The 27,485-nt window shown below is 45.5% G+C and overlaps 1 protein-coding gene across 2 annotated transcripts in view; it reads right to left on the bottom strand.

Moving 5' to 3' along the window:
* Window positions 1-27,485, bottom strand: part of SMAP1 (small ArfGAP 1) — an 870,387-nt gene that overhangs the window by 237,722 nt on the left and 605,180 nt on the right. The gene's annotated exons all lie outside the window — the stretch shown is intronic.

Below are 27,485 nucleotides of genomic sequence, written 5' to 3'. Positions count from 1 at the left end.
CCCGCTGCTGAAGGGCAAATTGTTTTTTATATTAATTATTATGTGCAATATCCCCCATAGGCCTTATAAAAACTGGAATAGTTTCCTGAACATAGCAAAGAATTATCTTGTATGATCACATCTGAAGCTGAACATTCATGTCTCAGGGTATTCAGAGGCTGCAACACCACTCGTAATATTTCCACACATTAATAAAAATGAAAATGAAATCATTATTGTTCATTGCACTATGTGATGTGAGTTCATCATATGATCTTACACACGTTTTAAAGATTTTAAAACCATTAAGAACCCACTGAACTGTATGGTCAATCCCAATTTTGCTTCTAAAATGTCTACAAATATTCTCGTGAGAACCTTACAGTTTTGTCCACCTTCCTGTTTAATGTGACCCTTATTTTTCATCCTGTTCAAACAATCAAGGTACATAATGTTGGTGCAAATGTGGCCTTCGATGGTAAAGCAAACGCTTTTAGGGCGGTCTTCTATTAAATATTTAAAAAATAAATAGGAATGTTATTCATGCTATGAACTCTGGTACTTTTCATCCCTCAGAAACACACTAACCGGTTTTGAACCTTCAATTGCTAGAAACTTCAGAATATAAAATATTAAGTGAAACAGGTTAAAAACTTTCAGGCACCTGTCGCTAATTACGAAAAATATAAACTGGGAAAGAAACCATAGCAACACCAGGTGCTGTCAGCATCTAGTGGTACAGCCTTGTTAACTCACAATCTGAAACACAAGCTCAAGGACATGAAACAAAAAGTGCAGCGCTCGAGGAATGAATTACATGTTCAGGGCTTGGTTTTGGCTATTTCTAGAAATGTTACAGTTCAGGTTGACATTAAAAACGAAGATGCTCTCCAGCAACATAACAGGTTGTGAGGGGTGTGCAAGTTGTATCAAAAGTAGTATTTCACACAAGGGCTGAGATACTTATAATGTGACCCAAACCACAAAGGGAATTAATTGCCTCGGCTGTCTGGAGTATAATGAGCAGCAACTTGGATTCAGGTCACTGTTATTCGTAGCTGCCTTCCTTTTAAGTACACAATATTTGCATAATTCCACACGTGCAGTGGCCATTACACGCCTCGGGTAATTATTTTTGTGTCAGAAAGCTTAGGTCGTCTCGCTTCTTCACAATTTCATCCAACAGTATTCCAGTGTGAAGCCTGCCGTGAATTACTAATATGGTGACCAAGAGACTACATTTTAATGCATAGTATTCCATTTAAAAAGCTGAAATGAATTCGGCTTTGCTGCACGGGGTTCCCTGCTCTTAAAATTTGCAGAGGCTGTAGGAATGCATCTCGGCCCCCGAGCGTGTTCAGAAGGAAAAGTTCACAATTTAAAGAGCGAGCATGACTGTGTCAGCTAAAGACGTGCAGTTGTCATAGATGTGTAATAATCCAAAACCTGTTTCTTCGTTTATGGCTGCTCCGAATGATGAACGGGCCTCGGTGCCTAACAGCGACAGTCACGCGGGGAGCGGTAAAACCCGGGGGGACTTGGCATGAGCCGGTGTCCCCCTGGGATGTTTCGCGCAGTGGGATATCCCACACGTCGCGATTGTCTATTTGGGGAAAAGGGGAGGGGCTGTTTCATGCGCGGGGCGGGAGGGCGACGTCACTCGACAGGAGTGAGGGAGCGGTGGCGTCGTGTTTTTGTAGGTCAGCTGAGGAAATTCCTGTCAGCTTTATAAATTGTCGTGCTGTCCCGGTATTTTGAAGTATCAGCGGAGGAGCGGGGACGCCATGTCAGTCGACGACATCGCCAGGGAGGCGGTACGAGCATTGGTGGCGGTCGGGCGCACGGATTTATTGCGCCCAGGTGCCGCCTTGGAAGACGCTGTGGAGGTAAAGCGTCCGAGGCGCTTGGCGGCAGAAGGGGTGAGTCGCGCTGTTGCGGCATATAGGTCTGTGGCGGGCTGCTCTGCTGAGACTGCTTTTGAGGCCACGGTGTCATCTTTACGGCCACGTCGAGCGCGCTCCTCAGGCAGGAGCGCACGAGGAAAGAAAGCCCCGCTGCGCTCAGCTTCGGCCCCAAGTGTTTTGAGGGGAGGCCAGTTTGTTTTAGAGCCCCAGGCAAGGAAGAGGGCAGGGAAGCGCAGCAGAAGGGTCAGCATTGCCTTGGTGAATAGACTGCAACAAGTGGAGCTGAGTGAGGAGGCTATGTTCAGCGAGCTTGGCGCAGGAGACAGAAGTGTGGCACAGGCGCCAAAAGATTTAATTCGTCAGGAGGAAGCTGCATTTTCAGGAGGAATACCCCCAGTGAGTTATGCTGTGGGCAATGCTAGCAACAGAGTTGACATAGCGCCAGAGGTGTGTTTTAAGGGTCAGGCGAATACATTAGTGGATTACTCCAGCGACAGTGAGGAGGAAGAATTTTGTCAGTTGGAATCTGTGGGGACTGGAGGTGCTACGAGTGGAGAGCCTGCGCCGACTGACCACAGCATTCATCAAGTATTTTCAGACTTTCAAGAGGTTTTGCTGCCTCAGCCTAGAGGGCCCCCGAAGGCAACCGGGGGCACAGAGTCCCTACATGAGGAAGACAATACTGTTGGATGTACATATGACTTCCAGCCTGTTGAGGGGGGTTTGTTGGGCAGGCAGGGTGGGGCAAGTTCTTATTGGGCAGGAGACCAGAGTGCGAGTGGGGTTGATAACAGGAACAGTGAGGTAGTAGTGGTTTTCCCGGAGTCCAGGCCACCTCCGCGCCACCCACGTGTGGAGTTTGATTCAGATATGGGTCCACAGCAAGGGCAGTGGGTATGGGTGAGCCACGCTGATGTGCCCAAGAAGGGGTTATCTGGAGTACACGTGGATCAGGTAAAAGGTAAGTTAAGAGCGGTTCCTCGCTGGAGCGGCGGGAACTTGGTAACGGGCTCTGGGTGCAGATCTTTGGCTCAGAGTTCTATTCCTATTATAGCGAAGAAAAGTGAGGCTTTGGGGGCATCAAAATATACCCGAAGTGAATCTGGTGCGGATTTTGGGTCATCGGCCGGGTGCTCGCAACAGAGGCCTGTGTCCGGGTAAGTTATGATGGTGACATTGGAAATGGCTCCATGCCGAGCACGAGTTTTGTGGATAATGAATTTCATGATGTTTATGGTGGTGAATATGATGATTTTGACAAAGAAAATCTGGAGAATCCAAGGGAGTTGGTGTCAAGGGAGGCGGCTCCTGGTTTGGGCGGTCAGGAGTTTGGGGTGAGGGGGGGGGGTCATCTCACATCTGCTAGTGTGTTTCAGAGAACTGGAGTGGTTTTCTCTGCAGCTCGGGGAAGGCGTGGCGGACATCATCAACGTGATGGTCTCAAAGACTTTCAGCAAAGGGCTACACAGCTGTCATCAGGTAAGGAAGACTGATGGGCTGCTTGGACACGGCCTTTGGTGAGCGGCCCACGTGTGGGTCCTGGGGAGGGTGGTACTGAGGGGATTGCAAAAGTTCAAGGAGATTTGTGCACGGTGCCACAGGGTGCACTGCAGTCAATTTTGGGTTCTGGGGGTCAGAGGGAAGGGGGTGGGGGGGTAAGCCCTGTTTCGTCTTTAAGTAGTTCTTTGCAGAGTGAGAGTCAGGGGTGTGGTCGTACCAAATCACCTTATATGGGTGTGGCCATGCCTTTAGGCATGCACTTATCGCAGCGGACGAGACAAAGAATTTGGAGTCATGACTATGTTGATATTTTCCGGCTCTTACATAGAGATCTGCAGGCTAGAGAGGGATCGAAGGAGGAAGAGCTGGAGTTGTCCCGCCGCCCAAAAGTGCCTAAAACAATAGAAAACTGGACGGCTGCTTTCATAATCTATGCAAGTGTTTATTGTGAGCGGTATCCAGAGAGGGCGGTGGCATTGTTCAAGTACATAGACATCATCAGGAGGGCATATTTGCAGGCGGGAGGCTATGCCTGGTTGAATTACGACGAAGAGTTTAGGGCCAGAGTGAGTCTGTTTAACGACAAACCATGGGGGGAGGTGGACCAGGAGTTGTGGCTCCAATGGATGTCAGGGCATCAGACATCAAACACTATCCATACGGCCAGTGGCCTCCCCATAACATATCGGCCCTTTCTTCAGCGTCCCGCTCCACTGGGGGCGGGTGGTTTGGGAAGGGGACAGTTGCCTGCCACGGGAGCGTGTTGGGGCTTCAATCGGGGATCATGTGTGCGACAATTTTGCTCATTCAAACAGGAGTGTGCTCAGTGCGGGGGTAGACACGCCATTTTCCAGTGTTTTCCCAATCAACACCAAGGGGACCACGGGAGGGGGCAGAGAGGACGAGGGACCCTTCCACCTCTTATACCAAAAGGCTCCTACCCCAATTAGACTTCGAGCTATGCTGCACTGTCTGGAGGCCTACACGGATAATGCAGCAGCGGTTAAATTGCTCTGGGGTTTTCGGTTAGGTTTTCGAATTGGGTACCAAGGTCCTCGTGTACGGCGTTGGGCTGAAGACTTACAATCAGCAAAGGAATTACCTCACGTGGTCCGAGCTAAACTGGATAAAGAATTGGAACTGGGCAGAATAGTGGGTCCTTTTTCTCATTGTCCCCTGCCTAATTTGATGGTCTCGCCTTTGGGGGTTATTCCAAAGAAAGCCTAAGGTGAGTTCCGGCTTATTCACCATCTGTCCTGGCCGGAGGGTCAGTCAGTAAATTACTTCATCTCGGCGGATGACACGGCGGTGTCATATGCCTCAGTTGACGATGCTTTGCGGCTGGTTCGCCTGGCTGGAGTGGGGGCGCAACTTGCCAAATGTGATTTTCAGGCGGCCTTTCGGTTGTTGCCTATCCACCCCATGGATTTTGAATTATTGGGGATGTATTTTGAAGAAGCATTCTATGTACATCGTGTGTTGCCCATGGGATGTTCTATTTCGTGTTCTCTTTTTGAGACTTTTAGCAAGTTTTTGGAATGGTGTGTAATACAGAAATCTGGGCATGCAGCAGTTTGTCACTACTTGGATGACTTTTTGTTTATTGGACAGGCAGGAAGCGAACAATGCAACAAAGTGTTGGCTTGTTTTCAGGAGATGGCAGGTGAATTTGGAGTGCCATTGGCTGCAGAAAAAACAGAAGGTCCGACGACGAAGTTAGTCTTCCTAGGCATAGAGATCTATACTGCAGCAATGGTAGCTCGTTTGCCCTTGGCTAAGGTGCAAGAGATTAGGCCCTTTTTGCAGGAAGTGCTTGGTGAAAAGAGGTTGCAACTCCGACAGGTTCAGCATCTGTTGGGGTATCTTAACCCCTTCCGCGCTCATGACGAGCTCAGCTCGTCATGAGTGACGCCGCTCACACGCTCATGACGAGCTGAGCTCATCATGTAACGCGGCTTTTCGAAAAACGCAGCACGCAGCGGGAAAACCGCTAGCACGCATGCGATTAATTTTGCCTGCAGAGTGGTGAGAGCGGGCAGAACCTTCTGCAGACGTCTCGGTTTTGCGATGTCGGGGGCTTCCTTGCCGCATCACCATATAAGACTGACGAACAAAGTGAAAGAGGATTTGGTCATTTGGTTGAGGTTTTTGGATGAATTCAATGGTGTGTCAATCAACTTTGTGGAGGAAGACAAGGTGTGGCAGGTCCAGATTTTCTCGGATGCTTCGGGAGCCCAAGGTTTTGGGTTATTCTGGGAAGGGCGCTGGTGCGCCGAGAGTTGGCAGGAGCGTTGGTTCGAACAAGGACATAGTATCGCCTTCCTGGAATTTTTCCCGCTTTTGGTAGCATTGCAGGTGTGGGGAGAGGAGTTCAGGGATCGCTGTGTACTTTTCCACATCGACAATATGGCAGTGGTAAGTCTGGTTAATGGGCAGCGGGCGAGAGATGTGAGGGTTCTGCACTTGTTACGTGCATTTATGTTGCAAATCCTTAAGCTGAACATTGTCTTTAAGGCCAAACATATTCCTGGGGTGAACAACTCAATCGCCGATGCTCTGTCTCGTTGCAATTGGCAGAAGTTTGGGGAGTTGGCGCCGAGAGCGGACAGACACAAGACGGTGATCCCTTCGACCATTTGGGACCTGGGGGAGTGAGGATTGCGGATCTGGTGGAACATTCCATAGCTAAGTCCACGAGAAGGAGCTACCAACAAGCCTAGTCGGAATTTTTAATTTATGCTTCGGCACATGATCAGGATGGCACGGCAGTAGGAAATGAACAGTTTATGTTAGATTTCGCATTACATTTGATGGACAAAGGTTTGTCGCATACAACGATTTCAGGCAAACTTGCAGGCATTTCATTTTATAGCCAGTTATTGTTGGGTAAGGCTGTACAGGTTGGGTTTGTGTTGCGGAGGATGCTGAAGGGTTTTGGGAGAAGCAAAGTTCATGTTAAATCTTTGAGAAAACCTATTACATTTCACTTGTTGAGGCGGATTTTGAGAGTCCTGCCTAATTGTTGTTATAACGAATGGGAATTAGTTAGGTTCAGGTTATGCATGGTCTGGCTTTTCTTTGGTGCTTTCCGCATTTCGGAACTATTAGGTTTAAGGCACCAGTCTGGGATCCAGACATCAGATATCAACATCTTGGATGGGAACGTGTTACAGATCAGGCTGAGACAGTCAAAGACAGACCAAACAGGGGTTGGGACTTGGATAAAATTGGGAGGGAGTGGGGTGGTGGATTGTTGTCCATTGGAGGAGTGGGGGTCATTTTTAAAGTCAAAAGTTTTTCGTGCTGGAAGAATTTTTTGTCATACTCAAGGAGGCCAGTTGACTTGATTCCAGTTTTTGTCTGTACTGAGGGAAAGTCTTTCATTGCTGGGGGGAAATCCAAAATGATTCGGAACCCATTCTTTTAGAATAGGTGCCGCTACGGAGGCTGCCAGATTGGGTTGGGGGAAAGAGGAGATACAGCGCATTGGACGATGGAAATCTAACTGTTGTTACAGATATGTGCGGCTGTGAAATGCATTCGCCCCTCCCTGTTGTATACTAGTTAATGTTGGTTTTTTGTATCACAGGTCGAGTGTTGGATTTCCCTCGGAAAAAGAGGACTTGGATTGTGGGACATTCGCTAGTTAAATGGTCATCAGTTTTTGCCGAACAGCAAATCTGTGGACGGGGCTTGGGTTTGTATGGAAAAGAACATGAGGTGTTGTGGAAAGGGGTGGGGGGCATGAAATGGAATGACCTATATCCCTTGCTGTCCAAATTGGCTGCTGCATGGAGAAATCCAGATCTGCTAGTAATACACCTGGGAGAAAACGATTTGGTGGATTTATCAGGCCTAACCCTGATAAAGCAAATGAAGCTGGATCTAGCGGTGCTTAAACATAATTGGGTGGGAACAAGGGTTGTTTGGACAGAATTTGTTTATAGACACCAATGGAGAGGGGCCCGAGTACATTCGGCAGTGGAAAAAGCCCGCCGCAAGTTGAACAGAGCAATGAAAATTTTCTGCACAGCAATGGGCATAACTGTTCTGGCGCATGAGCATTTTTCAAGCGAAATGCTTCACTTATTCAGTGTGCATTTGTCGCAGATGGGGCAAGCGTACTATCTTATGGAACTGCGGGATGCATTGGCTAAATTGTTGTGTGTTGATCTATGGTGTTCACATAAGGAAGTTTAAAACTTTTCTTGCTATGATCGAGGTTGGGTGGGGCAGGAAAACACTGGGGGTTTTCCTGGGTGGCGTGTTCTTAGGTGTTAGGATAGTCTAGAGCGGACTTATCCTTTCTCTCTGGGGCGTGGGGAGGGTAGGTGGAAAGGGAAAAGAAAAGTTGGAAGGAAAAACATTGGATTGGTATTTAAACAGTTTTTGCTTTCTTGGCAAATAATAAAATCATTTGGGGAATGGTGATGTAAAAACCAATTGGGGAAAAGGTTTGGGAAAAATTATATAAGGTGTTTGTTTAATAAGGTAATGTTCGGAGTCTGTCTTTGGCTGTCCTAATAATAAAAGTGACCTTTTATGCTATATAGCAGAGTTGTGTGGAGTGTCCTTATTTGCGCAAATACATCTACTGTGCGCAGAAACAACTTTAGCGGGGCACGTTGCAACGAGGGAATTGTACTAGACTGGGCACTAATCGCAATGTTTTGCACACGTACGTATACCTTATAACTGGCATTCAGGAAGCGTAAATAAACACTCACACTGCAGTACTAGTAGGTGTAATACGCCTTCAGCATTGGGGGATTTTACGTGGGGATAAATCTCCGCATAGGCTCAGGGTATGGGTGTTATTGGGTCGAACACCTGTAGATACGTGGTACGAATATGTAGTCACATACCACTGTTTTCAGCTTTTCACCAGATTACATTCCAAAAGGTGCTCATGTTAAAGGCAGGAGTAAATGCATGTGTTATGTGAGACTGTAAGGAACAACAGACCCAAAAATGTGTAAGGGGCCTAGAAGCACGAGTTTTAGAGAAGCGTAAAAGTACTTTACAGTTCCATTTAAGCAAGCATGAATGTGCGCTCTGTACAGAACACATGCAAAATTGGCAAATCGTGAGTAATATGATATACATAAGACAATTCCACTCCTTGAAATCTCCTCTGTGGCAGATCACCAGGCGGAGGCTTGAAAGCCTTTGTAAATTCCATGGTCTTCAGATATTTTCTTTAAAACGTTTCTACCGTCAAGTGGCTTCTCGGAGAACACAGAAGATTGTATTAATTTTGGGAGAAGAGCTGTGCCAAACTTTGAGGTGAGCTGGTTTATGAAAATAAATTGTGGAATTTAAAGCACACCCTTTCCCAACATTTCAAACAGCAAAAAGAATGAAATGTATGGGTCCTCCCTTATGGGTGGTATCGTGCGTTGTATATGCGTTGCATGCAACAATCTCATATCATCAATGAAGCTTTCTACAAAGAACTCTGGTAACACATCAAAGCCAACCGTCTCCTGCAAGAGTACTAATCCAGCCTTGGATAATGCTGCAGCAAGTGGACATCTACCTTACAACGTTCCCCGGACCACAGTAATGATGTCCCTGCCCCATTATTTTCATAGACTTTTCAGTCACTGACCTTTTCACCCGTATTATAGCTGTATCATAACTACCTATCTATATAGTATTGTACAGCGCTCTGACCCCCGAAAGGGTCTTGCCCGCACTATATAAAACTATATAAATAAAAATAAAATCCATACCCTCAAGCCCCAAATGGGATTCACTGACAATGTACTGCACTGGTTCAACTCCTCCATATCCAACAGACGACACCAGCATGTACATATGGGCCCCTACAGGTGTGTTAAGATCCCTATCGCCTGCATAGAGCCCAAGTTTCCCTCTTTCTCCGGTCATCTTCACCCTTTGCATGGAGCCCCCTGGGAATAATAATAAAAGGCATTTGTAAAGCGCACAGCTACCCCAGATGGGGTGTCCCGGCGCTACTTGAAAATATCGTCCTCTACAGACATCCAAAATATAACCTGCAACTCCCCCAGATCTGGATATTTAGCATCTACCTAAAGATTAACTACACCAAAATTGAATTGTTACTGTTCGCCAAGAACAACAAGAAACCACCAATCCAAGCGTGGCTCAACAAAAAGGGTGAATTTGAACCCCAGCTGCCGAATCACTCTGAATCACCCTGAATGCCAATTTCACCCTTCACACATTGCTAAGAAAAACAAGACAACCTGGTACCAACTTTCATTACAAAAGAAAATGAAACCATTCCTTTCAGAAAGTAACTTCAGAACAGCTTTCCAAGGGTTTGCACTTTCACATCTTGATGGTAGCAACAATCTACTCCATGGGTTCCGGGTCTCGAAACTGGTACACCAGTAAGGAGAACAAACATGCTACAGCAAGCCTCATCAAGGTCCTGAAAAAGAAGACGATGTTGGAATTCCACTGGCTCCCCTTGCCAGCCTACACCATGTTTAAAACCAACTACATTATCTCAAAGCTGTCGCAATCAACATCCCCGCTTGTCTGGCAGCAGACCTGCCCACCCCTCTAAAAGGCTACTGGCCCACCCATATCCAGGTATCCATTAGAATGGAGATTAATGGAAATGAAGTACAAAAACAAAACAAAAATCTAGGCAATGGCATTCCCATATCCACATGGACAACCCAAACCTGCTCCAATTTAGGAATGAGATGAAGGCACACCTCTGTAAACAACACTTTATAGCAACACAGTTAAACGTTTTTGTTTTTTAAATCTGGATACTTGACCTCTGCTGTGGGTTGGGGTCTACTAAAGAAACTCTAGGCCTATGTGTTCTGTGAAAAAAGTTAATCTGGCCTCCCCTTAGTGCAACTCTAATTTCCGCTGGTCACGGATACCTGCTAACATGTTAATAAAAATATTGAAAGTTGGGGTGCAGGATAGATCATACCCCAACATATTCGTTCATCATTATCTGACTGATGAGGGACAGTTGATAACCCTTGCAATAACCCATGTCTCTTTTACATTAATAAAAATGACTATTAATTGTTTTTTATGTCTACAGGGCACACTGTTACTCAGGAATAGGGTGTCCTAGCACTACTAATCTGTATTTTAGGTTTGTAACATGCAATTAGCAACAAAATCAACTTTTGAATAAATGGAATCTAGCTTGATATTCTCACATCTGCACTCACAATTGAATGACACAATTTTGTTTTAATGTATGGCAAAGGTGGACCTAATATAATTAGTGTGGCTTAATCGGATTCATGGTGGGGCTTTTCCATGCCTCGATCACACCCAGGCCACATAGCCTGTTTCAGCTCACACCTTTGCACAAACAGCCATGAAGGACCTCTGCTGTCTATATTTGAGGGGATCATACTCAATGTCCAAGAAAGGGAAGAGTACCAGAGTCAAAATCTACACTATATGAGACTTGTATAGCTCGGGTCAAACATGGCTCTTTTCATGAGGTGATTGCCATCAAACTCAGAACTTGTGTCTTCTAAAGGGATACGCAGGGGTGGGTTTACAAATAGACATCGGAATTCCTAGGATAGGAGTGATATGGATTGGTTGGTAGCAATTGGAGTTGGGAGGTGAAGAAGAGATGCCTGACTGTTGAGGTAGAGTTCTCTTTTCTCATCATGGATTATACAGCACAGAGCACTCTGTAGGAGTCTTGATACATTGTACTACAGGAAAGCATCACTCACATGGGAGTAATAACAGAGCTGGTGCCCATGAAAACATTTTACTAATTCCCTTAGGGTCACTCACTGCTAGTGTGCTACGAATTTCTTTAATAACCCTCTCTCGTCTAAATGGCAATTCACAACTTGGTTTTCATATTAGAGAAGACGTCTTCATGCTTTCTGAAAAAACATTTTCTGTAAGCTTGGGGAAGAATTGAATCTCTGAAATCAGAGCTTTGATCCAGAACTGGAAGCGCTGGAACCGAGCAATGGAGCAATTTAGCTTATTTCTGATGGGAAGGCTGTCTACTTGGAAACTGCAAAAATCTTGTACTCAGAAGTAGGTGCTGACACCAGAGAACCCAAAACCATGTGTAGGGTCTGCTAACAATACGGTAATATTTACCTGTGGGTTAGAATTAGAATGTTCCTATGAAGCTAATTATATTCAATCTTGGACGAATTATCTGATGGCTGAGGAGGCTAATAAAATGCCCCACAACCATTTTGGTAAAGACTGTGTGATATGGAGCTCAACTGTAACTCATCTGAAGACTGTTACAATTTTAAAAACTGAAACCTTTCAACAATGGCCCCATCAGATGTGTGGCATTTAGCACATCAAGGTAACTCACTGTGCTTCAGCTCTTCTAGGCTCTTTAAATAATGTTTGTGGCTGGATGTTTGCCTTCAATAAGCATCTAAATGCATTGTTGGATAATGGAATGATATACTTGTTTTTCATTTTTTGACACATTTTCAACTATCTCCCTTATTTTTTACACTAATTAATGTTTACTATAACCTTTCATTCCTTGATTTCACCCTAACAATTTTCAAGTATGTTGTTTATTAAACTGTTGTTTTTAATCTAAAATTGGCCCGAGCAATTAAAATCTTTATTTCTTAACTATAATGTTATTGTGTTGCCAAGTTACAGAGAACAGCTCAGACACATTTTCTAAGAGGCTTGCCGTGTCACAGTGGTCTACCAAAGGTGCGCCAATGAATCAGAGGGCAATCCAAGCTGCTGCACAAAAGGGCAGAGTTTCATAGTCATGGAGAACTACAGGATTTCTGAATACATCTAGCAAACAGCTGTATTTCACTACTATTTTGGTTTTGAATGGTGAGATTTTCACGGAGGGTTTGGTTCAGGGATGGAATTGCAGATCATATTTTAATGCAGCAAAAACAATTTTTCTCTGATGGAGAATCTTGCACCTAGTAGCATTATGCTCAAGGCACAACAAAATCATAGAACCAGCACAGTGCCCTAACAGCAGCGGTCTCACTTTACAAAAAAAGGGGGCTGGTACTTTTGGGAAAATTTAACAACCAAACAATTCTTCGTTGTCATCAGTTTGAAGTCTATACCTTGTCTGTCTTCTGTTTCTTCTGACTTAAACACACACAGACACTCAGGTGTTTGGTGAAATTATTTAGTGTTAAAGTTGTGAATAGTAAAAAAAAAAAACCTGACCAACGTTATGAGAAGATGCCGGTTACTTGTCTATTGTAGCAATAGGCCATAATCTGCAATTGTCTATTTCACTTCGTTTAACGCTTCCTTCTGCTTATATTCATAGGAGACAAGTTTGAGAATATAATAAGAGGAAATAGAGCTAGTTACCTAATTTTGGTGTTCAACTACAGGAAGTGGGTTTTCTAACAAAATAAAGAATGGTCAAGGTAAAGTACCACCAATGCATACCTCACAAAGTACTTATATACTAAGAGAAGGCATTCAAAGCATTTTCTCTAAACATAACAATTTCTCAAAAACACATAAATAAGCCAATAAACTCCTATACAACACTTTAGATGTACCACACTATTCTATTTTGTTTATTTAAGTATTTGTCATAAATGTAACAATCAGACATTTCTTTCTCAGAACACTAGCTGAGGAACATCAATACAGCCTAGAGGCATAGAACAGACAGGAAATAAAAAGGTTGCAAGTATTTTTGCGTTTCACACATGTGGCTAGTCCCTAGTGTTTCCAATAATGGGAAAGTCTTACAGTAAAATTCCATGAAAGAGGTTAAGTCTTAGGAGTTTGATCTACCTCAAAAAGGAGGCTGTCTAGGGAGGAAGATTATCTGGAAGCCTGCTGTGTGTGCAGGTTCAAACCTACAGAAACTGTCTGAGCTCGGAGTACTCGTATGGGGACAAATAAAGCATGCTAGTGGGTAGAACCTTACTCAGAGAGAGGCCTCCCATTAATCTTTTTCAGCTTTGTAGGGTTGATGGCTAAAAACTTGTTACGGCGAATCTTTAATTAAATAATATGGAGTGTCACATTTCAAGAATGTATTGACCACCCAAAAATTCGTCAATTGAGAACTCTTCTTCTATTAGAGAACAACATCAAGGGAGCTGAAGGCAGAAGTGATGATATCACTATGCCTTAAACTGCAGATAAGGCAAGCAGCATGGCTTTAGGGACTTTACAGGTTGTCAGTTGTTTACATACAGTAATGGTAGTATAGTAGACAAGGCCTGAAGACCCACAGCACTCGTTCGAGGTGAAAGTAGGAACTGAGGTAAACTGTGAAGCAGACGGTAGAAGGAACACTTTGTGAGTCATCAACAAAAAGGGAATGCAAAGGATTCTGTTATTGGAAATAACCGAAATTCAATAAAAAAAAAAAACATTGGCTGGACGAAGGTTCATGACGAACTAAAAGAGGTATTGGGAGAGGAAATACGACCAGAGGCCCGAAGGTGTCTATTGAATGTGTGGGAACCCACATATCTGAATGTGTACCGGAGACGATGGGTGACACTGGCGTACATGGTGGCTAAACTAAATATTGCTCAGATTTGGGGAGCAAGTCAGCCGCCCCGAATCTCCAGATGGGCCGAAGATCTGGACTGGTGTATGTTTAGGGAGAAGTCTGTGTATGTGGCCAGGGGTTGCCCGGAGAAATGGGGGAAGGTCTGGGGGGCATGGAACAGTCATCATGGAGAGATATACGAACCACCGATGCCACGACTGGATTTGAAAGCACAGGAATCCCTGTGATCCTATTACAGAGACATAGTTGCACGCGATTCTGTACCTGTGAATATTGGCCTATGAGATGAGAAATGTATGATACCACCTGATGTCTGTAATTCACCCCTTTTATTTTCTTTGCAATGTATTTGGTTAATAAAAAGATTTTTTTTTAAAATCATTGGCCATTGCCAGATTCAATCATTCTATGGCTAAATTTGCAAACATTTTTTAGAAATGTATAAAACCATAAAGAAATAGCATTTTAAGAAGAATTAATGCATGGCACGAACAGATTCTCATGCATCCCTTCTGTGCGTTAATAAAAATCTAAGAATTGCTTTGCATTTATTAGCTGGAATATGAATGAGTACATTCTAATGGCATTTCCATTTCATTTGTAAGTTGTAGATTATCAGAGGGAATTAAAATCTCATTACTTTAAAAGAAAAAAAGTACTACAAAATGGCAGAAACTTTTGACTTAATTCAGTGGAATGTCAGGAGGATAGTACGATTAAAGGTGTACCCTCAAACTAGTCAAAATTGAATGCAAGAAACATACCAAAATTAATATTTTAAGTCAAAGGCTGAATATATAAAAATAGCCTTTCCCCCTACATGGCAAAGCAATTTTCCCTGTCCGTGCATTACTTAAGGGCAAGTCAGAGCACAGCTGTGCTAATGGTAGACTTACACATTTGTCATATACGTAGACGTGTAAATATATATCTTGTAGCTCAGACATATGGCATTTAACCTGCAATGCCACAGTTGCATTTAAGGAACCGTTTAAAATGGACATTTAGGGAAGTAAATAGGCCGAACAGGGAGCTGCTATGTTTAGCATATTTTTAAGGGGAAGCACGCGCTTTACTACTGTTTGTCAGTGCACAGATCACCAAAGCCAGTAAAATCAGACTAGCTAAAATGGGGGACGGGGGCATGAAAAAATGCTGCGCTTTTTCACACAAGGTCAGAGCAAACTTTGAAAATAAATCTTTCTTGATCATAAAAAGCAATCACAAATATGTATTTGATGTTTTACCAGACAACAAAAGAGGATAACTAGTCATAAAATTAGGACACATCCCAAAAACCAGCCCTCAATATGTCTCCCGCTTGTATCCCTCCCAGATGGATCGATAAACCGCCCAGTCCCATCGGCAGCAATCTTCCTGGTGGGTCTGAGCTACTCTAAGTGGGAGGACGTCACCAACCCTTGAATATTCTCCTAGCAATGATCACTCGTATGTATAGCTTTCTGTTAATGCTGCTGCATTTTGCTGCACGTCTTGCTCTACAATGTTTTAGAAATAGCCTGGGGTTGTTACAATAGTGATAGGCTTCTATATGTGAAATGACCCCTTGAAGGAGATAACCTAGGCTGTGTACACTTTCACTCACCATAAACAGTCAAGTATAATATGACACATTGCTTACAATGAATATATGAATATACTTCAGCTGAGCCACATTGCAGCTCAAAATACAGGAGAAAGCAATAATCCTCAAAAACTACGATCTATTCTAGCTGCTATGTCATGGTGCTCACTGACAGCTATAACTGCCTCTATGTTAAATTCTCTCCCTAAGATTTCAATCCATTGCTATGAACCTTTTTGTAAACTACTAGGAGGAATTGCAGTATTAATTTGGGAAGGGAGTGCCCCAACAACTTAGTAAAATTCTATCTCCCTAGATTACAACAAATTTCTATGAGAAAACTGCTCAACATCTGGCAGCTATGTCACGACTGGCAGAAGTTCGCCAGCAAAATTAGTTATCAGTTTAAGCAGTAACAAACAACTTTAAAGTCTAGAAATAACACAATAAAAACTAAAGAAAAGTCAAGAAACATTCAATAAGCAAAATTACACAAAAATATTTTTTTAAATATTTAAAAAAAAATTCCCTTAGAGATGATGAAGTTCTAAAAATCACTGTTGGTCTATGTGCATTACCAAAAGCTGTCACAGGAAACCACCTATGCACCAAATACAAAAACATAAAAAGTTCTAGCAAACAGTTCTGTCTCACAGAGGCCAAGATGGCAGGGCAGAGCCGGCTACCTTTCGGGCTAGTACACTCAAATGATAATAATAAATCCACATTTGTAAAGCGCACAATCACCCGCAAGGGTCTCTAGGCGCTGGGGCCGTCGGGAAGATTAAGCAAGCTATTTCCCAGAGTCACATGGTGCTGAGCTAACCTGCCACCGGCGCCGGGGATCGAACCGTGATCCCCAGATTCCAGCGTCAGTCGCCCTGGCCGCGGCACCACACCTCTTCCTTGCTTTAATCTTCCTGTTTTCTTCTGGGATGGTAACGGTACAGCTCCAAGAGTGGAATGAGCTTCTGTGCCTTCGTTTTCCCGCTACACTCAATTGTCACAATTGCTTGAAGATGTTGCTAATATCATTCCTGGACTCTCACACAGTTTCAAGGCTTTACAAGGAAGGCTCCTAGAGTTGAGGCTTCCAAGGAAGGGTTCTAGAGTAGTTTAGGCTTCCAAGGAAATCTCCTAGAGTTGAGGTCTCTTTCCAGCCTGGGCTCCCACAGGGTCATCTGGAGTCCTCGCCTAACTGGGCAGCTGGTTCTCCCACACAGGCTGGATCAATTCTTCATTTTCTATGCCCGAAGCAGAACACAAGGCCAGCCAACTGATTCATTGGGAGCACTTCTAGTCCTGCATTTAACTGGAGAGCAGGATACTCGTCAATCCTCTTCACAAATGTGAGGAGACTAAATCTTCCTTCTTTTGAGTCTTCACGAAGACCCTAAGTACTCTCAGGAACGCGTGGTTGCTATCTTTATTCTGGGTAGTACCCCATGATTGGTGGTAACTCCACCTGACTAAACACCCACATAATTCTCACTATCAGCCATCACCCATCCAGAGCAATTTCGGTCTAACCTGCCTGCAAACTACTCCAGAAGCATTTATTAAAAGCTGCAGGAGACAGGCTCCACTCTTAGAGCATTTGTCCCTTCTTAGGCTCTGCCCTATGGAAATCAGGATTCACTCCTTCCTGTGCTGGTATAGATTTATTCCCCTTTCCCTGGCACAGCATTTACTGGGAGCAGAGATGATTATCTGATGGGGACACTGGTTCAAAAATCTTCTCCCACCTAGGTCCTTTCCTGAAATAACCAGGACAAAAGGCAGCACTTTACTTTGGCCCTTTGTTAATCTATTCCTGTCCACTTCCAAATCTCCAATACCAAGTTAAGCAGCCAGTACTTCTCCGAGCCTCTTGAACTTCCTGCCAGCAAGATCATTTTTACACACCTCAGCGGAGTGAGATCAGGGCCTTAGCTATGGAGGGAAGGGGGCGGAATCCCTATATTAGTGTTTTCCCCCCACCCCACCCAAACGCAATTGGCAGCATGCAGGGCAGGCAGGTGAAGAGATTATTATCTAAAGCCTAGCTCATGTTAATACATCCTTAACCATTACATTCAGCATGCAAGTTGAAATAAAGACCTCAAATCCACTTTGAAACATAATTCACACTATTTCTTTAACTTTCAAATGGTTATCGAAAATGCTCCTGCAATCTATAAAATGTAGCATGATGTGGGGAACAATCACAACGCTGAATGAGTCACTGTAATGAGTGCATTAGTTAAATGCATGTCTTATTTGTCAACTTTACCTTTTTTGAAGCGGGTCTGTGACCGGAATATCATTTCACAACACTTCAATCATTCGCAAAGCACTCATCACCGCTGATCCACTTTTCAGCTCACCAGGAGCCCTATCATCAAAAATGCCATGGGGGCACATGTACTTGCAATCTATCCCTGGGGCACTTTGGTATTCCCGTAAGGAGTGGCATCAGGCGCGTGGGCGGCCATTGTTATACAGACAGAGACAGTGCATACTTTGCACTTCCACAATCACGAGGGAATTTTCCCTCATTTGCATGGGGACCTATGGTTACTGACATAGGGACACTTACAAAGGGATACCGACACAAGGGCACTGACAAGGAAACAGACATAGAGACAAGGGCATTGATATTGACACTGGACACTAATGTGAACTTTGGGTATGCCAACTATGCCATGGGTTACTGCAACAGTGACCTTGCCTGGGAACACAAAGACTGATACACAAATGCTGAAGCTAATGTGAGTGCAATGACACCGGGGTGCTGAAATTTTCCTAGCGTCAATGCACCTATGTCAGTTTTTCTGTGTCACTGTTCATGTGCCACTCACATTGGGGCAACGATAACAGGACATGGGTTGATAGGGAAATAGGCACATAAGCATTAAAACTATAGGACAGACAGAGGGAAACGAACAGAGAGACCTACTCATATGCACTAACACTGACAGAGGGACATTGACTCAGGAAGACACAGACAAATTCTCAAACACTAATGCTGAAACAGAGGCACCCACATTGTAACACTGACGTAATGATGCTGTGATGCATGGATGCAGACAAGAACACTAGAAAGTGACACAACACAAGGGTACTAACAGGGATGCACTGTTGCACTGTCATCGTCACTAGAGCACCAGCACTGAAAAATGCCAGTGGGGGCTCAGACAGTGAATCACCAAGACCTGAACACAGATATTGATGGGGAAACCGATACAGGGATACAGACACAAACAGGAGCCTTTATATGGATGTACTTAGATAGGAATATTGACAGTTACACTGGAACACTAGCACAAGCATTGGGAAGTCCATCACTGCCACTGGGGCACAGAGACGAGATATTCACACTGAGGCAACCGGTTGAATTGGGCCTGTCACATGGCTTTGTTCGCAACTACGGCTTTTTTGGGACGAGGTACTGTGTATAATACACAGTGTATCGAAAGTGAACGCGGAACTCATGACCCAACATTTCCTGTTGGGGTTGGTACCCCTCCCTATGAAGGGGGAAAAATGCAGTACAGATTCCCCGCAGCTGGGATTTGTATTCGCGCGTAGACTAATAGCTATCCATTGGGCTGGCGCGATCCCTCCGTAGCGGACTAAATGGCTATCAGTTCTGCTAGAATGGGCAGTGGCTGCGGAGTGTAAACTCCGGAGGGTCCGTACCGACGATAATGCAGAGCGGTACCTGGAGATCGGGGCGCAATGATTACCAAATTACATGACAATGATGGGGAGGAGGAATCGGATGCTTACTTGTCAGAGATGAGATCTACTGGCCCACCCACCCTGACTGCAGCCATCTGCCTCTCTCTCCATGAGCTGGTGGAACCCGCCAACCTAACTTCCCTTTAAGATCACTGGCAGTTTTGGGGCCCGCTCTGGTGGCACCAAAGTTTGAAGCTCATGGGATGCATCACTCATAGTATTCTGTGGGTACGTGTTTGGCTTGTTCTGTGTGTGTCTCATCTCAGTCCTTTGCAACTGAGTCTTTCCCTCTCTCTCCTGCTCTCTCCTCGTTCTGCCCCTCCACCCGTGGAGAAATTAATAGACTTCTACTCTTATTGTTCTCTGGTCCGCACCCTCTGCGGATGCACAATGGAATTGAAACTGCACTGTTCACCTCACTGTTTGGTGTATTTTTAGGTCTTGCCTGGCGTTAGAAGCGCGCATGCGCTGCTTTCCCTATGCAAGGGCTTCTTGGAATCAACACGGTTCCAGAAGTTTGCTTTGTGCTCGGCCCGCGTTTCCCATTGGTGCACGTCATTTTGCATCACCTATTATGCTAAACATGGTGTTATTACTGCTTTGGAGGCATTTTAGTCCCTCCTGGTTGCCACCCTGTCCGCTTTTGGCCCCGCCACCCGGTATTGGATCTTTTACTTGCGGAGGGACCCGGCCTTCTTCAATTACTCAGCACAGTGTTTTTTTTTGGTGTTTGTTTTCTTTAAGACTGAGAGCGGCACCCCCTTCAGGGACACAGCCCTTGGTGTATTTACTTATTTAATCATTTTCAGCACCGGCTCGTTTCTACATCGGATGGCACCTTTAAACGGCTTTATTTGTGCAGATGTGGGCGCAGGGGCTCTCCTCACAGGAGTGGCTATTGTTGGATTAGGGGTTCATTAGTTACCATGTCATGAGTGTTGCGTCTCGGGAGCAGGAGAGGGGATCCCCCGACATGTGGGGCTTGTTTGACCCCTCACAGCAGATGGACGCAGCTGGGCCTGGTGTCGGTTACCCCGGACAGCTGCTTCCAACCAAACTCTCTGAGGCTGTCCGACACCAGTGCCAACTGATGCGGGGCGCTGTGGAGCGTCCAAGCAGGAAAACGGTCTCTGCGAGGCCTGGTGCGGGCTCCTCCCATACACTTTCCGGGAGGGGCTGCAGGAAGGAAACAGAGGAGGGCGGAGAGCTTCGCAGCGCTATCGGTCAGTGAAGCGCCCGGGCTGATCCTGTACTATACTGGTAGTTATTACAAGCAGTGTAGATGCAGCGATGCAAATTCATATTTACTACTGTACGCGAAGATTTGACAGCAAGTACTTTAGATTTCGGTTGTCGCATCCTTGTGTCGGTACACAACTTGCAATGTATTTTGGTAAAATATTTCCGTACTTAAACACTTTATTTTCATTTAAAAAAACATTTATTTCTTTATTCGCGCAATGGCGACATCTTGGTTTTAATATTGAAAGGAGTAGGAGCATTGTGTGGCGGGCCTAGGGGCTGCAGCCGAGTTTTAGTGTGGGAGCTGCGCCCTTTGAAGCTCCATGGCCTAATTATTTTCACAAATGTCGATCTGGATGGTACATAAAGCCTTTGTGTAATTATGTATAATCCGGATCCACATATGTGATGTTATTAAATAATTGCAATGACGTGAGGGTCAGGAAGTAACCAGGCACTTTAAAGAGACGTGCACCTGTGTCACCCATCGTGGAGGCCGAAGGACTTACTTTACACCAGCCCTGGCCTTTCGGAATCAGGGGTCTTCGGGGGCCACTCCATATAACGCACAGAATCTTGCTTTTTAAGGCAGCCCGAGCGTTGCTGCCTCCCACCCTTTCCTAATTCATCCCAGGGTGGGCAGGGGTCTTAAGAGCACACTTCATTGACCTCACTCTGACGAGTTACTAAAGGCAGAGATTGCATGAAGTGCACAGAGCGACGCTTCCTATTTAGAAGCGGTGGGCAAGTGTGAGCAAGTGATCCGATGGAGGCGAAGCTGAAACAAAAGCCTGTTGGTCTCTAAATAAGAAAGCTTCAGCCTTGAAGCTAGGAAATCCCTTCCAAGAGACTCTTAGAAGCAAACAAGCCATCCAGGTCGAACTAGGAAGAGGATGCAGTGTAATCACTTTATCTCCCTTTGCCTAAAAATAAAAAATGTTGATGGACTTGCTTAATGTAACTGGTGCTCACGTAAAGCGCTACAATACTGTTCGGTCGAGTTCACACTATGTAAAACAACAATTATTTTTTTCATTCACCGTTTTTAAAATCAAATACCTGCACAGAAAACATGTTCATGTTACAGGTGCTTACGCAGCCTCAGCATCCAGGCGGGATTTCTTCGGATTGTTTCCAGAATGAACAAGCATTAAAAATGCAATAGCTCTCACCTTACAATAAGTTAAAGACATTTGCTTTGATATACAATACCATTAGCAAAGCAAATGGCTATAACTTAATCAAAGGCGAGACCTATTGCATTTTTAATGCTTGATTTCTTTTCTTCTTTCGGAGGCCATACACTGATCAGCGCTGGTTGACTCTGTGAAGAGTCATTGCTAATGTGAATTGTATTCATGTATGATTATATACACCAAGACCTACTTTGGTATGGAAAACATTTATTAAATACATTTTCCAAAAAGAAAAACACTGTGGCAGTTAACTAACATGGGGACACTGACAGAATTGTGACACTAGTACAACAATATGAGGACATTGAGATGAGTTTGTTGGCTACGGGACACTATAACAGGATATAGAAAATTGGCAATGGGGCACGTTTGGATAATGGCCACTGATATGGATATAATGACATTTTAAAACTGATGTGAGGAAACTCACAGTGTGATTGACACCGACATTAGGAGATTGATGCTGCAAAACGGACCCTGGGACATGGTAATGGAGGGACACAGGGTCACTGACACTGGCAATGAAACTTACAAAAGGTCCCCTACTATGGAACAGGAGTAATCAGGGACATTCATGCATGGATACAAAGATCAGGTAATGTAGACAGATTAGAAGACCACAGACACTAAGACCATGAGCATAAGAACATGGAAGTCTATGGTCCCAACTACACAATAGTGTTCTTTAACAGCCCTCACAACTATGATGGCATACTGTTGTCAAATGCTGCTCATCAGGAATACTTATTAACCTACACTTTAGCAATAAGGCAGCCCATCAACTTCAGTACGCAATGATCCCTCAATGCCTCACTCAGGCAATGCTTGTTCCCAGAATACATCAAGCTTTCTGCATTCACAGTTCAGAAATACGGGACTTCAATCTGATTTGGCCTATTGTAGGTGGAGAAGGGGAACTCTTCTTCCCCGATTTTGGGAGCCTTCTTTATCATTTGATTTGCAATGACTGCCACCTGTCTAGTCAACTGGAAACACTGTGCAGGCAGCTACAGAAAGGAAAAGAGAACAGAACAGAGTGAGGGCTGCCACTCAAGTTCAGAGGCTTGGGGTACAAGCAGTGCTTATTTGCTTTAACAAGGTATAAGAGGCCTAAGGTTTTCTTAGAAGCTCACCACCTGCACTACTGAATGCTGGGGTTGTTGAATAACAAGACTGCCTAGTTTTGATTCCAACTCATACTTTTTCCTTCCACAAAGTGACACTCTCTCTTTTTTGCAGTTTCTTTGTATCCATGCTCTCCTACTTTGTCACTGTTTCACTATTTGTCTTGAGGTTTTCTATCTTTTCTGACCCATTTTTTCCTCCTTTTTCTACCTTATTCTCTTTTACTCTGGATCAAAGTCTGTAGATGAAAAATAATTCTGGGCCCTAAAAATGAGATATGGTGCCCACCATCTACAATTTCCTGCACAATAAAACACTTGGCGCCAATGCTGTGAAACAATGGATGTGAGGCTGTGTAGGGAGCTGGCTCTTTATGTGATATGTCAAAATGTTGTTATACTGTGTAAAGAGTCCAGGGGTTCCCTTATGAGTGGACAGTGGCTTGCTATACAATCCCAAAGTGCTCTATTCGGGGGTAGTGTGGTTGAACAGTCTTAGGCTTAACACATAGGATTGCAGGACATTTGCAAATAGACATAATGATCAATACATGACAACATGACTTAAGACGATCGACACCAACTTATAAAAATAGCAAATTTATGTATTTATGTTTAGGCATGAGAGAAAAATGGTTCAGGTAAGTGCGTTTTTAAATATAAATTATTTTCGGTTCAAAAAGTGAACACTGCAATTTCTGAGTTCTGCAATGTTATCCTATAGAAGGAAGAACAATTCTGCAAACAGGTATAGTACATCGACAGGACCAATCTCCAGGAGTTAAAATGAGTGGTGGGCAAGGTTCAAGACAGCACCAACAGTACACCACCAGTGACAAGGGTGGGGCTGGGTGCAAAACAAAATCGGGAGTCCAATAGATTTCAATGGGGATAAGTCACTGTAAAAATAGGCTGCCGGTTCTGGCTGGGAAGCCAGTTGGGTGAACCAACAGGGGGGTTCAAGGCCTGCGAGGCTCGGGCACCTAGGGACACCTGGGGTCCTCCTCTGCACGGCCCAGGGGCAACCGAGCAGAGGTGTCTTTAGGCATCGGATTTCTCATACCGGAACAGTCATGGTCACGTGGTCCTGCATGCAGAGGCTGCAGGCAATGTTGGGTTCGTGGCCAAGATGGCGGCTGGATAGGACGCATGATTGTGTCCCTCCGGCATCACAATTCTCTAGCCTTGCATTGCAGCCCATTCCCGTTTCCCTAATGCAGCAAGGGAGCACAGGGTGTTGTCGGAGTTGCTGAGTGTCAGAATTGAGCCTTTTCGGCAGCTCGTCCGACCCCATTAGCCCGATCCGCAAAACAACGGGAGCGAAGACTGGGATGGACACGCGGCGGGCTGAGTCAGGACGGCTGGCGGACTCCGGAGCAGCTGTGCAGTGAACCTATTCTACATGCTGGTAACGAAAGGTTCGCTGAACCCTCAATTTACTGCATTTGACTAGCGCCGACTCCAAAAGAAAGGGACCTGGATAAACGGTGGTCACCTTGAACGGTGTCAGTGCAGCGACTGCCATCTTGCCTAGTTGGGGCACCGCTGCAGCGTCTCTCACAGCGAGGAGCGGTACTGCTCTATTGAAAAGGGAGTTTGACCCCGGGCTCCTTGGTAAGCAGATACCACAGCTACCAGAACATGGTGCAGTGGCCGCTATGCGGTTGGGGACTCAGGTGCTTAAAACAGCAGATCGACACGAAGGAGGCGGACGGCCATCTTAGCACTGCTGGCAACGGGCCTCGCGCTGGGTCCGGCAAGGCCTCCGGAGACGCGGTGAGTCCCGGAACAGCCTGAGCGCACCCTGCCCACTGAATGTCACCAGCCAAGGGGTTGCGGTCTGATCTGTGCCAGGCCCGAAGCGCAGTGGAGGTCTAAAGAATCAGCGTGGGGCACACGACTTCCATCGGCAGACGACCTCTGTGAGTACAGCTTTGAGGCTTGGCGGCATGGCACAAGCCTAACCAGCGGATTCCCCTTAGCCTGAGGGCGGCCGGTGAAGCGCTTACCCAGAGGCGCTGCTCTAGCGTGTGCTGGACTGGCGACTGGCCCCGAAGCTCCCATACTACTAGGCCCCGGTCCTGGCTGGCAACGACCCTAAAAAGTGATGAATTAGATGCACAGTGATAGCCTTGGATTGCGGAGGTTCGGCACCCGCCATCTTACCTGCCAGGAGGGGTGCGGGGACGTTTGGCACTACAAGGAGAGACCACGCTCTACTGAGCCTGGAGACCGGACCAGAGTAACTGGCAGATCCGCCAGGACAGCGGATCAGTTCCGGTGCGGTGCCCGCTGTGAGACGGGACATCCTAGGCGTAAGATTAATGGATCGATCTGCATAATGCCATGCCCAGCTGGGACTCCGGCAGAGCGACGAACACCGGACTGTCCGCGCACACGCTGCCACCTGCCTGCCTGCCATTGGCACGGGAACATTTGCCTGATTTGCACCTGGACTGCAGAGCGCAGGAGGCCCCAGTTACCGGCCCAGTGGGGCAATCTGTAGCCTGATTGGCTTCGTGAGTACGGCCGTGAGGCCTAGCAGCGTGATGCGGGCCTGATCAGCAGACTCCCCTTGGCCCGAGCGCGACTGGCGGAGTACTTTCCAGGAGAAGCAGCCCAGGCATGTGATAGACTGGAGATTGGCCCTTCTGGTCGGTGCACATATGATCCTGTAACCTCCGTGGGACAAATGTACCAGCTGATTGCAAGTACACAGTGATACAGGGTCTCCCTCACAACAGCGGTCCCTGCTTAGAGCACTTCCGGAGTGATCTGCTTGGCTGGTGGTTGGGACGGTCATAAGCCATCCATTGAGTTTCTCAAAGATATTTAACCAAACTATTGCTGAAAGATTCCAAACTAGTAGACAGGAGCATTATGAATATGGGGAAAAACAGGGAAACATCTGGCTCTGCGGACTAGACAAAGAACAACGGCAAGTAGCATTTCGCAGTTAAAAAGAAGGGATGGTACAGGAGATACTGAATATTTTTCAAGATTTCTATCAAGATCTTTATAAATCCAGGCAACAAACTAGAGTGGGATCAGCGACTTTACCTCCCCCTGAGATATGAGAATTAGAGGGAGAGATTTCATTGCAAGAAGTTAATGAGGCTTTGTCATCAATGGCCTCTGGTAAGGCGGCAGGCCCAGACGGCATACCTATGGAGATTTACAAGCTTTAGCATAAGGAACTTGCCCCCTTGCTCTGGGATCTGTTCCTTGCAGTCCAGCATAAAGGTATTCCGCCCAAGTCGTGGGAGGAGACCAGTATAGTCATCTTTTTGAAAAGGGGAAGGCGTGGAGGATCCGGCCTCCTATAGGCCTATCACACTGATAAATACGGATGAGAAACTTTATTCTAAAATCCTAGCGAGTAGGCTCGCAAAGGTTATTGATTCCCTAGTTAGTCCATGGCAACACGGTTTTATTCCCGGTCGCAGTACAACTGATCACATTAATAGGGTAATCTCACTATTCAACATCGCGGAGAGCTCAGGGCAACAAATTTCGCTAATATTATTAGACGCCCCAAAAAGCGTTCGACTAAGTAGAATGGGGGTATCTGTGGCAGAATGTAAGATCTAATAGCTTTGGGCCCTGCATACTCACTGCCCTAAGAGCAATGTATGTACAGTCTTACGCGAAAATACAGTTGATGGGGCAACAGTCTGGACAGGTAAAGATCACAAGGGGGACCAGGCAGGGGTGCCCCTGTTCCCCTATTCTCTTCGCGTTATATATAGACCCGCTAATTAGAGCTATCTTAAACGACCCAGTGATTCTACCGGTGGTGTTCAGGGGGTACAGTACTAAAGTACTTGCCTACGCAGATGACATCGCGGTAATCACCCCTGACCCACAGGCATCAATTGGTAGATTAGAAGAACTAGCTAGGGAGTTTGGAGAGGAATCTGGTTATGGGTTAAATACGGACAAAACCAAGATCATTTGTTTCATTTCAATTGTAAGGGAGGATTCTAGAAGGGCAGAGGCAGCAACATATTTAGGGATGACAATTGCCGCTGATGTAGATACCATCTGAAAATGGCGGCCCGTGCGAAGAAAGACAGGACCCTGAAAGACATGCTTTTAAAGCAATCTAAGGCTTCTAGCTCAACAAGCACCTCACCTGTGGACGAGAGGCCGGCAGAAGCGCTGGAGGGGGTGATGGACCGGACATTAGAAGTTTATGATGGAGCTATTCTCTGCCCTCAAGGAAGACATCCAGGACCTGGAGTGAATATCTGGCAAGAGATCTGCTTGCCCCCTAAACACAGAGCATGGGGACTTTACTCCTCACTGGTTACATCGCCAACGCTGAAAACTTGGGACACGGTGGCTAACAAAAGTGGCTCGAGCATTTTTCACTCACCGATGACCCCGATAGTAGAGAACCTGGACTTTCCACCGGGTAGAGATTCGGCAATGTTCCAAAGATGGAGGGAAGAAGGATGCAAGAGACTCTGATCTCTTTTTGACACGAAAGGGTTGATTCCATTCGATCAGCTAAGACAAGATTATGGCCTCTTAGCGTCTGATGAGTTGGCATACCAGGAACTACATCATTGGGTGACAGCGTCCTCCTACTATATTGGGGTTTCTCGGCCACTCATGGCCTTTGAAAAATGGCTAGTCTGTATGAAAGACGTCCGACGCCTTATTTCTGAGCTTTACTTCATGCTCACTATGAGACACTGAGGGCAACGTATAAAGGCTCAAAGTCGT

Source organism: Lissotriton helveticus, chromosome 6 (assembly GCF_964261635.1).
Source record: "Lissotriton helveticus chromosome 6, aLisHel1.1, whole genome shotgun sequence".
Lineage (NCBI taxonomy): Eukaryota > Metazoa > Chordata > Amphibia > Caudata > Salamandridae > Lissotriton > Lissotriton helveticus.
The sequence above is the reverse complement of the archived record's forward strand: the minus strand, read 5'-3'. Positions and strand labels throughout refer to the sequence as shown.